This window comes from Salminus brasiliensis, chromosome 11, assembly GCF_030463535.1.
Source record: "Salminus brasiliensis chromosome 11, fSalBra1.hap2, whole genome shotgun sequence".
Lineage (NCBI taxonomy): Eukaryota > Metazoa > Chordata > Actinopteri > Characiformes > Bryconidae > Salminus > Salminus brasiliensis.
Window position 1 is genome coordinate 366,780 of NC_132888.1, and position 10,787 is coordinate 377,566.

Below are 10,787 nucleotides of genomic sequence, written 5' to 3' on the forward strand. Positions count from 1 at the left end.
TCTGCGTGTAATCTGATTGGCCGAGCAGGAGAACCGTCTCTCCTCAGTCTGTATCTGCGTGTAATCTGATTGGCCGAGCAGGAGAACCGTCTCTCCTCAGTCTGTATCTGCGTGTAATCTGATTGGCCGAGCAGGAGAACCGTCTCTCCTCAGTCTGTATCTGCGTGTAATCTGATTGGCCGAGCAGGAGAACCGTCTCTCCTCAGTCTGTATCTGCGTGTAATCTGATTGGTCGAGCAGGAGAACCGTCTCTTCTCAGTCTGTATCTGCGTGTTATCTGATTGGCCGAGCAGGAGAACCGTCTCTCCTCAGTCTGTATCTGCGTGTAATCTGATTGGCCGAGCAGGAGAACCGCCTCCTCTCAGTCTGTATCTGCGTGTAATCTGATTGGCCGAGCAGGAGAACCATCTCCTCTCAGTCTGTATCTGCGTGTAATCTGATTGGCCGAGCAGGAGAACCATCTCTCCTCAGTCTGTATCTGCGTGTAATCTGATTGGCCGAGCAGGAGAACCGTCTCTCCTCAGTCTGTATCTGCGTGTAATCTGATTGGCCGAGCAGGAGAACCGTTTCCTCTCAGTCTGTATCTGCCTGTAATCTGATTGGCCGAGCAGGAGAACCGTTTCCTCTCAGTCTGTATCTGCGTGTAATCTGATTGGCCGAGCAGGAGAACCGTTTCCTCTCAGTCTGTATCTGCGTGTAATCTGATTGGCCGAGCAGGAGAGCTGTCTCCCCTCAGTCTGTATCTGCGTGTAATCTGATTGGCCGAGCAGGAGAACCGTTTCCTCTCAGTCTGTATCTGCGTGTAATCTGATTGGCCGAGCAGGAGAACCGTCTCTCCTCAGTCTGTATTTTTCGTGTAATCTGATTGGCCGAGTAGGAGAACCGTCTCTCCTCAGTCTGTATCTGCGTGTAATCTGATTGGCCGAGCAAGAGAACCGTCTCTCCTCAGTCTGTATCTGCGTGTAATCTGATTGGTCGAGCAGGAGAACCGTCTCTCCTCTGTCTGTATTTTTCGTGTAATCTGATTGGCCGAGCAGGAGAACCATCTCGTCTCAGTCTGTATCTGCGTGTAATCTGATTGGCCGAGCAGGAGAACCGTCTCCTCTCAGGCTGTATCTGCGTGTAATCTGATTGGCCGAGCAGGAGAACCGTCTCCTCTCAGTCTGTATCTGCGTGTAATGTGATTGGCCGAGCAGGAGAACCGTCTCTCCTCAGTCTGTATCTGTGTGTAATCTGATTGGCCGAGCAGGAGAACCGTCTCCTCTCAGTCTGTATCTGCGTGTAATCTGATTGGCCGAGCAGGAGAACCGTCTCCTCTCAGTCTGTATCTGCGTGTAATGTGATTGGCCGAGCAGGAGAACCGTCTCTCCTCAGTCTGTATCTGCGTGTAATCTGATTGGCCGAGCAGGAGAACCGTCTCCTCTCAGTCTGTATCTGCGTGTAATCTGATTGGCCGAGCAGGAGAACCGTCTCTCCTCAGTCTGTATTTTTCGTGTAATCTGATTGGCCGAGCAGGAGAACCGTCTCTCCTCAGTCTGTATCTGCGTGTAATCTGATTGGCCGAGCAGGAGAACCGTCTCTCTTTAGTCTGTATCTGCGTGTAATCTGATTGGCCGAGCAGGAGAACCATCTCTCTTTAGTCTGTATCTGCGTGTAATCTGATTGGTCGAGCAGGAGAACCGTCTCTCCTCTGTCTGTATTTTTCGTGTAATCTGATTGGCCGAGCAGGAGAACCATCTCGTCTCAGTCTGTATCTGCGTGTAATCTGATTGGCCGAGCAGGAGAGCTGTCTCCCCTCAGTCTGTATCTGCGTGTAATCTGATTGGCCGAGCAGGAGAACCGTCTCCTCTCAGTCTGTATCTGCGTGTAATCTGATTGGCCGAGCAGGAGAACCGTCTCCTCTCAGTCTGTATCTGCGTGTAATCTGATTGGCCGAGCAGGAGAACCGTCTCTCCTCAGTCTGTATCTGCGTGTAATCTGATTGGCCGAGCAGGAGAACCGTCTCCTCTCAGTCTGTATCTGCGTGTAATCTGATTGGCCGAGCAGGAGAACCGTCTCCTCTCAGTCTGTATCTGCCTGTAATCTGATTGGCCGAGCAGGAGAACCGTCTCTCCTCGGTCTGTATCTGCGTGTAATCTGATTGGCCGAGCAGGAGAACCGTCTCTCCTCGGTCTGTATCTGCGTGTAATCTGATTGGCCGAGCAGGAGAACCGTCTCTCCTCGGTCTGTATCTGCGTGTAATCTGATTGGCCGAGCAGGAGAACCGTGTCTCCTCAGTCTGTATCTGCGTGTAATCTGATTGGCCGAGCAGAAGAACCGTCTCTCCTCAGTCTGTATCTGCGTGTAATCTGATTGGCCGAGCAGGAGAACCGTCTCTCCTCAGTCTGTATCTGCGTGTAATCTGATTGGCCGAGCAGGAGAACCGTCTCTCCTCAGTCTGTATCTGCGTGTAATCTGATTGGCCGAGCAGGAGAACCGTCTCTCCTCGGTCTGTATCTGCGTGTAATCTGATTGGCCGAGCAGGAGAACCGTCTCTCCTCAGTCTGTATCTGCGTGTAATCTGATTGGCCGAGCAGGAGAACCGTCTCTCCTCAGTCTGTATCTGCGTGTAATCTGATTGGCCGAGCAGGAGAACCGTCTCTCCTCGGTCTGTATCTGCGTGTAATCTGATTGGCCGAGCAGGAGAACCGTCTCCTCTCAGTCTGTATCTGCGTGTAATCTGATTGGCCGAGCAGGAGAACCGTCTCTCCTCGGTCTGTATCTGCGTGTAATCTGATTAAGATTATTTAAGCAACTAAAACAGCCAAAAGTGTCCTATTCTGAAACAATTAGGCCAAATAATAAAATTATATATGTATACACACACACACACACACACACACACACACACACACACACACACACACACACACACACACACACACACCAAGTCGCAGAGTTTTCTCGTGCGCTCTCCCTCGCGTGTTTACGGTAAAGTGGGTGGCTCCGCTCCAGGCCGCGGGTCCTCCGTGCCATGGCGGCCGATCCGAGGCTCCCCTATCTGGGCTAGAGCAGGCAGAGCAGCCGGAGCTCAGCGCGGGGACACAGCGCACAGCTGGAGCCTCTCTGGAGATCAATTTAGCGCAGCAGAGGTGAGTGAAGAGCCTGGGTTCAGTCTCAGCCCGCGGCGGTGCAGCAGACGGGCTTCTCTGGGGGTAGAAAGCTGGGTTTTGGGGTTTGTTTATTGTTCGGAGAGAAAGAGGGTGAACTTGGACTTGGTGCGGGGGAAGCGCGGCGGTGCTCGGTGCTGTGGCCGCTCTGCTGCGCTTGTGAGGCGCGGAGGTTGGTGTGCACGAGCCGCCGGACCGGCTGCGGGTGGAGGGGCTGCGGGTGGAGGGGCTGTTGGCATCTTTTATCGCCGAAATCTGTGCGTTTTGGATGGGTTTGGTCAGTTTGGTCACCAAGGAGAAACATGTTTGTAACTTCTGTAAACTCCTAGCTGCTGGGTGTGCTGAGCTGCTGGTGGGAGGTTCTGTTGGAGAAGTTTGCTGTGGAGAACATTAAGCTTTAGAACTGCAGGTTCTGCTGGACTGAGACGATATAAGGGTTCGGTGGAGGAACAATGCTGGTCTTGGAGATCTCTGGTCCACTGTCCTGCACACTGTAGAAGAGCCAGCCTCCACGTATCCTGCAGGTTTGAAGTTCACCACCAGCCCAAATCTAGAACCTGATTGATCTAATATAGAAATACGGCTGTGATTAGAGGATCTGGTGGAATCCAGAAGTGCTGGAGCTGAGCTGGAGATCCAGGACCCTTGTTTTTAGCTTTTTCACACCTGTAGCTGCTAATGCAGTAAATGACCAGCGCTCTCCAGAACTGCAGCATGCAGAACTGAGGTCATCTAGAACCCGGGCTGAGGAGCCCTGGTCCAGGTGCTGGAGAAGTGATGGATGAGCTGGTGGTGGTGGTGAGGAGATCAACTCCATCCTGCCCCGGCGTTCCAGGCGCGTTGTGTTTCGTTTCCCACCCGTTTTCGCACAAGCCACGTCCTCCAGCTGCTGATTGGCTATACGTTCTCGCTTGCTGCAGCCTGATTGGCTATCGGGGGGTTGAGGAGGAAGGATCACAGATTTAGCTTTGAGGTAGACCGAGTTTATAGTCCATCAGGTCAGCTGGAGCTGGACGATGTGCTTTATTATTGTGATGAATCCCATCACCTTTCTTTAAGCGTTTAAGGTTCTAAATACGTCTAGAACCCTGAACGACTGCCTGTTTAATCACAAAGGCTTAATTAGTCCTGGTAAATTGGGTTTAGTCCAGAAACCTGAAAGTTAGTGAATATACGGGTCTGTGGAAGTTCTGGAAGCGGAACCCGTATTCGGTACTGGAGCAGCTTTATTCCATATCGTGGTAAAAATGAACAAAACATAATGCACCAAAACACTTTCATTCAGTTCTCAGCCAGACCCAGTAGGGGGCGCTAGAACTTGAATACAGATATTCCAATGTATTATCTCATGGCCACAGAATATTATCTTGTGGCCTTAAGATATTTTCTAGTAGCCTGAAGCCTCTCGTGGCTTCAGTGTATTTTCTCGTCACCTCAAAATATTATCTCATGACCTCGATATATTATCTTGTGTATTATTCTGTGGCCTTAAGATATTTTCTAGTGGCCTTAAGATATTATGAATAATGACGGTTATGAGCTCTGCTTTGATCAGTGGTTGCTATAGTGATGTAAATCTCCGCTGTCCAGTCACAAGCGCAAAGGGTGTAATTTGCCTGAATACAGGTGTGTTTTGGAGTAAATGCAGTGCTGGTGTACCTTGGTTTATTGTTTTTTTTTTTTGGAAAAGTATAATTTTGTAATATAATAAAGGGGCTGATTCTGAATATTCAGTAAGATTAGGTGGTTCCAGACTGAGTTCTGTCTGGATCCCAAGGAGTCTCAGAGACACAGCGGAACCTGTAAACAACTCTGGACTCTTCAAATAAACGTTAATATTAAAGGTGCGTGTCCACGGGGTGAGCTGGGTTCCTCAAGTTAGGATGACCCGAGATCTTCTGCAGCTCAGAAAAGCTGGAATTTGCTGCTGTTTTTCAGGACTTTATTAGGTTTGCTTGGTCTGTGGAATTAGATTTTAATCGTGTTTAATAAAATATGTCACTATGAAGCGTTTCTTAAAGTAAACACGGGCCGAACCCGCGCACACTCCTTCACACTGGTTATCACGCTGACGCCGCTCACCTTCATGAAGCTGTTCTCACGGCCGGCCCGCACACTCTCCACAGTCTCACTCCGCTCTGTTCTGCTGAGGACACTGAGGACACTTGTCTGGTTTCCAGCTGCTCGAGATTTCGTGACGTTGGCCAGTTCATGCTGAAATGACAAAAAAAGTACATGCATGCATAAGCCCCGCCCACTTAACGCTAAAGAAGATAAACAAAGGTAGGAGCCCCACATGCTGCATGCTGATGCACCAATGGCATAAGCCCTGCCCACTGTAGACTGTTGGAATGTAAGCCACGCCCACTGTATTCTGCTGGAATGCCCCCAGATTAGCATAAGATCCGTCTGCTTCGGGCAGATAGGATGTACCTTCATGTATAAGTGCTCCTATTTCATGATGATTGGATGCACTCAGTTGCAAAAGTCAGAACCACCTTCAGCAGACGACACACACACACACACACACACACACACACGCATCCATAAGCCAACCAACTTCAGACTGATTCGATGCCTCATATGTGTAAGCCCCACCCAGTTACATAAGCCCCACCCACTTCATACCAATGACATGTATGCACATGTAAAGCCCCACCTACTTCAGATTGATGAGACATGGACATATGGACAAGCCTCACCAATGATGCATAAGCCCTGCCCTCTGCTGGGATTCCCCCAGATGCGTAAGCTCCGCCCCCTTTTTTAATTCTCACAGTTCTGTGTTCTGTGCATGCTGTCGTGTGGTTTACACCTACTGATGGACTCAGCACACACATGCCCCCCCCCCCCCCCGCGCCCTATGCTCAGGTCTTTGATGTTCTCTGGCGTTACGGGCTGTGTGATAAGATCTGTTTTGGGCTGTTTGTTAATTACAGTAAAAACTGCACTTCCTCACTCTTCCTCTCACAGCTGATGCACAGCTGGAATGGGGATGAGTGCACTTCACACAACCCATACATTTTACTGACATCATCACAGACGGGTCTGGACCTGGAATCCTGTACAGCTGCTCCGGAGGGGGAGGGGGGGTCTGAACACGTAAGTGCAGATATGAGAGGTTTCTGCACAGAGAGCTCAGTCTGGGCCAAAACTCCCCTGAACTGATCCTGCTCTTCACCCCCACTGCTTTACTAACAACAACAACTATAATAATCCTAATAATCCTCATAATAATCCTAATAATAATATCTAGGCAAGTGATTGCAGAGCTTAAGCAGTGCCATGGGGTTGCTTGGATGTTGCTGGGTGGTTGCTGTTATATCCCATGTAGAAGCTATAGGGCTGCTAGGTGGTGACCATCCTGTTCCACGTGGTTGATATGGGGCGGCGATGGAGAAGCTGTATGCTGTTGCAAAGTGGCTGCTATGGTATCCCGAGTGGTTGCAGTGATAACTATGCTGTTCAGATTGGTTGCTATGCTGTTGCTAGGCAGTTGTGTTGTTGTCTGAAACTGTACATCTGATCAAAAAGATGTGTACAAGCAACATTTCTAATCGGACAGCACACTCTGGAGGAGATCCGGAACTTTCCACACAGTAGCTGAACTGTCAGAGGCTTCATCCAAATTCTTATTGCACGTCATTTTGGAGCATTTCTATTGGTCCGTTCATCAATAATTCTGATCCAGTGTAAAGAACCACTGCCAGAAGAGAACATGGAGGTTTTTGACTGTGATGAAATATATATGTAATATGTGAGAGAGAGAGAGAGAGAGAGAGAGAGAGTTACTCACAGTGAGTGTGAGCTGACAGCAGCCTGCCGCTCTCAGCACTGCAGCTCTGAACTGAGGCCCTGATTTACCAGCGCTGGTCAGCCTTCCAGCAGCAGGATGGTGTGTCAGTAAATCTGCTGACCTTTGACCTCCACTCTTATCTGCCCTCTTTCAAGTCCACCTTAACCACAGTCAGTGGGCGGTGTTGGGGGGGGGGGGGCTGTGAGGAACGTGGCTGCTGAAAGTGGAGCTGCGGAAGTGGAGCAGGACGGGATGCTTTTGGTTAGTGTGTGTGTGTGTGTGTGTGTGTGTGTGTGTGTGTGTGTGTGTGGAGATGATGTGGCAGTCAACTGGGCTGTGATTCAGACTCACAGCCACTTCCACATTTCAGTGCTTTTTCCCAAAGCAGAGCTAAAGATCGGACACCTAAAGCAATAGTTTGACAAAAGATCTAAATTTAGCCACACACACACACACACACACTCACACACACACTCACACACACACTCACACACACTCACACACACGCACACATTACTTTGAACGTAGTAAAGGTGTTAAATACACTCTGAACCGCATCAGCTATTATTGATTACTTATAAGAGTAGCTCCGCCCTTAATATTCATATTAGGAATCATATATTTGAAAAATGCAGTTAGGAGATAATGAGCATGCAGAGGCGGGGCTTAGTAGAAAGGAGGAGTGGGCTTGGTAGAAAGCTGGCAATTTGAGGGTTTTCTGAATATAAAACCACTAGGGGGCGCAGTAGCCAGGTTGGGAACAGCTGAAAGGCCATTTATAACTGTAAGGGTTTTATTGGACAGATTATGCAGGGGTTGTGTCTGGCGTGGGTCTGGCGTGGGTCTGGCGTGTGTCTGGCGTGTGTCTGGCGTGTGATTTGAGTCCTGTTTGGTTTGAGTTCACACTGACGTTTGTAATGAAACCAAAAAGTCGAACCCCTGGATCCTTAAATCATTAAATCATTTCATCTTAATTTCAGTATTAAACCCTGATTCTGATAAAGTACACATTCATTTATTCAGAATGAAGTTCCTAAAATGTAATGTTTTAGAATGGGTGGGGCTAAACTGCTGTAGGCTGAATGGGTGGGGCTAAACTGCTGTAGGCTGAATGGGTGGGGCTAAACTGCTGTTGGCTGAATAGGCTGAGTTATCTTCATGCTAATTGGTGGGGTATAAGCTTCCAGCACTTAGCTACATTAGCCTTGTAGCTCCAGGCCTGTGTTAGTTGTAGTTACTGTGGCTGAAGGTTCTCTTGTGTTTGAGTCGGGTGAGAGTTACCACTGTTCATAAACCTGCTGTTCACGCCTCCGTGCTGATGGTGTGTGTTCTGTGCTGGTTTTGTATGTCTTGTTTGTTTGTTTGTGTGTGTGTGTGTGTGTGTGTGTGTGTGTGTGTGTGTGCGCGTGCGTGTTTGCGCTGTGCTGTGATGTTTGAGCGTCGAATTCCTGCCCATTTACTCTCTTTTGTTGACATTCTGTTCAAAGGCAGATAAAAGAGGCCTTTCAACTTTCTTTCCCATCTCATACAGACAGTGCCCCCCCCGGACCACCCCGACCCCCCCTCCCCCCGTCTGCTGGGAAAAAAGTCTCAGCCAAATTCCGTACACCCTGCCTGTCGTTTCTGTTGCCGTGTGCTGCGGTCAGATCGCAATTTGTCGGCTTCCGATGACGGATTGCCTCATTCTGCTTGGGGCCGTTCTCCCCCTGCTCTGTTTTCAGTCGGGTGACGATCCTGCCTGTCTGCGCTTTCTTCTCTTCCTCTGATTTTAGCTATTGATCTGATATTGATCACACTCTTATCCTCTGTGTACACTACATGTCCAAATGTTTGTGGACACCCCTTCTAACGAATGTGTTTGGCTACTTTAAGTTGCACCCATTGCTGACACAGCTTGTCTAGCCCCCCCCCCCCCTCTGAATGAGCTCCTCTCTACCCCCCCTCTGAATGTGCTCCTCTCTAACCCCCCTCTGAATGAGCTCCTCTCTAACCCCCCTCTGAATGTGCTCCTCTCTACCCCCCCTCTGAATGAGCTCCTCTCTAACCCCCCTCTGAATGTGCTCCTCTCTAACCCCCCCTCTGAATGAGCTCCTCTCTAACCCCCCCTCTGAATGTGCTCCTCTCTAACCCCCCCTCTGAATGAGCTCCTCTCTAACCCCCCCTCTGAATGTGCTCCTCTCTAACCCCCCCTGAATGTGCTCCTCTCTAACCCCCCTCTGAATGAGCTCCTCTCTAACCCCCTCTGAATGAGCTCCTCTCTACCCCCCCTCTGAATGAGCTCCTCTCTAACCCCCCCTCTGAATGTGCTCCTCTCTAACCCCCCCTCTGAATGAGCTCCTCTCTAACCCCCCCTGAATGAGCTCCTCTCTAACCCCCCTCTGAATGAGCTCCTCTCTAACCCCCCTCTGAATGAGCTCCTCTCTAACCCCCCCCTCTGTATGAGCTCCTCTCTAACCCCCCCCTCTGAATGTGCTCCTCTCTAACCCCCCCCTCTGAATGTGCTCCTCTCTACCCCCCCTCTGAATGAGCTCCTCTCTAACCCCCCCCTCTGAATGAGCTCCTCTCTAACCCCCCCTCTGAATGAGCTCCTCTCTAACCCCCCCTGAATGAGCTCCTCTCTAACCCCCCCTGAATGTGCTCCTCTCTAACCCCCCTCTGAATGAGCTCCTCTCTAACCCCCTCTGAATGAGCTCCTCTCTACCCCCCCTCTGAATGAGCTCCTCTCTAACCCCCCCTCTGAATGTGCTCCTCTCTAACCCCCCCTCTGAATGAGCTCCTCTCTAACCCCCCCTGAATGAGCTCCTCTCTAACCCCCCTCTGAATGAGCTCCTCTCTAACCCCCCTCTGAATGTGCTCCTCTCTAACCCCCCCCTCTGAATGAGCTCCTCTCTAACCCCCCCTCTGAATGAGCTCCTCTCTAACCCCCCCTGAATGAGCTCCTCTCTAACCCCCCCTCTGAATGTGCTCCTCTCTAACCCCCCCTCTGAATGAGCTCCTCTCTAACCCCCCCTCTGAATGAGCTCCTCTCTACCCCCCCTCTGAATGTGCTCCTCTCTAACCCCCCCCTCTGAATGAGCTCCTCTCTAACCCCCCCTCTGAATGTGCTCCTCTCTAACCCCCCTCTGAATGAGCTCCTCTCTACCCCCCCCTGAATGTGCTCCTCTCTACCCCCCCTCTGAATGAGCTCCTCTCTAACCCCCCCTGAATGAGCTCCTCTCTAACCCCCCCTGTATGAGCTCCTCTCTAACCCCCCCTCTGAATGTGCTCCTCTCTAACCCCCCCCCTCTGAATGTGCTCCTCTCTACCCCCCCTCTGAATGAGCTCCTCTCTAACCCCCCCTCTGAATGAGCTCCTCTCTAACCCCCCTCTGAATGAGCTCCTCTCTAACCCCCCCTGTATGAGCTCCTCTCTAACCCCCCCCTCTGAATGTGCTCCTCTCTAACCCCCCCCCTCTGAATGTGCTCCTCTCTACCCCCCCTCTGAATGAGCTCCTCTCTAACCCCCCTCTGAATGAGCTCCTCTCTAACCCCCCCTGAATGAGCTCCTCTCTAACCCCCCCTCTGAATGTGCTCCTCTCTAACCCCCCCTCTGAATGAGCTCCTCTCTAACCCCCTCTGAATGAGCTCCTCTCTAACCCCCCCTCTGAATGAGCTCCTCTCTAACCCCCCCTCTGAATGAGCTCCTCTCTAACCCCCCCTCTGAATGTGCTCCTCTCTAACCCCCCCTCTGAATGTGCTCCTCTCTAACCCCCCCTCTGAATGAGCTCCTCTCTAACCCCCCCTGAATGAGCTCCTCTCTAACCCCCCTCTGAATGAGCTCCTCTCTAACCCCCCCTCTGAATG

At 50.7% G+C, this 10,787-nt stretch overlaps 1 protein-coding gene across 1 annotated transcript in view; it reads left to right on the forward strand.

The window, feature by feature from the left end:
• The first annotated feature begins 3,054 nt into the window (after positions 1-3,054).
• fndc3ba (fibronectin type III domain containing 3Ba) overlaps positions 3,055-10,787 on the forward strand; it is a 97,556-nt gene continuing 89,823 nt past the window's right edge. Inside the window, 1 exon segment of the mRNA XM_072691224.1 lies at positions 3,055-3,131. The gene's annotated coding sequence lies outside the window, so the exon portion shown is untranslated.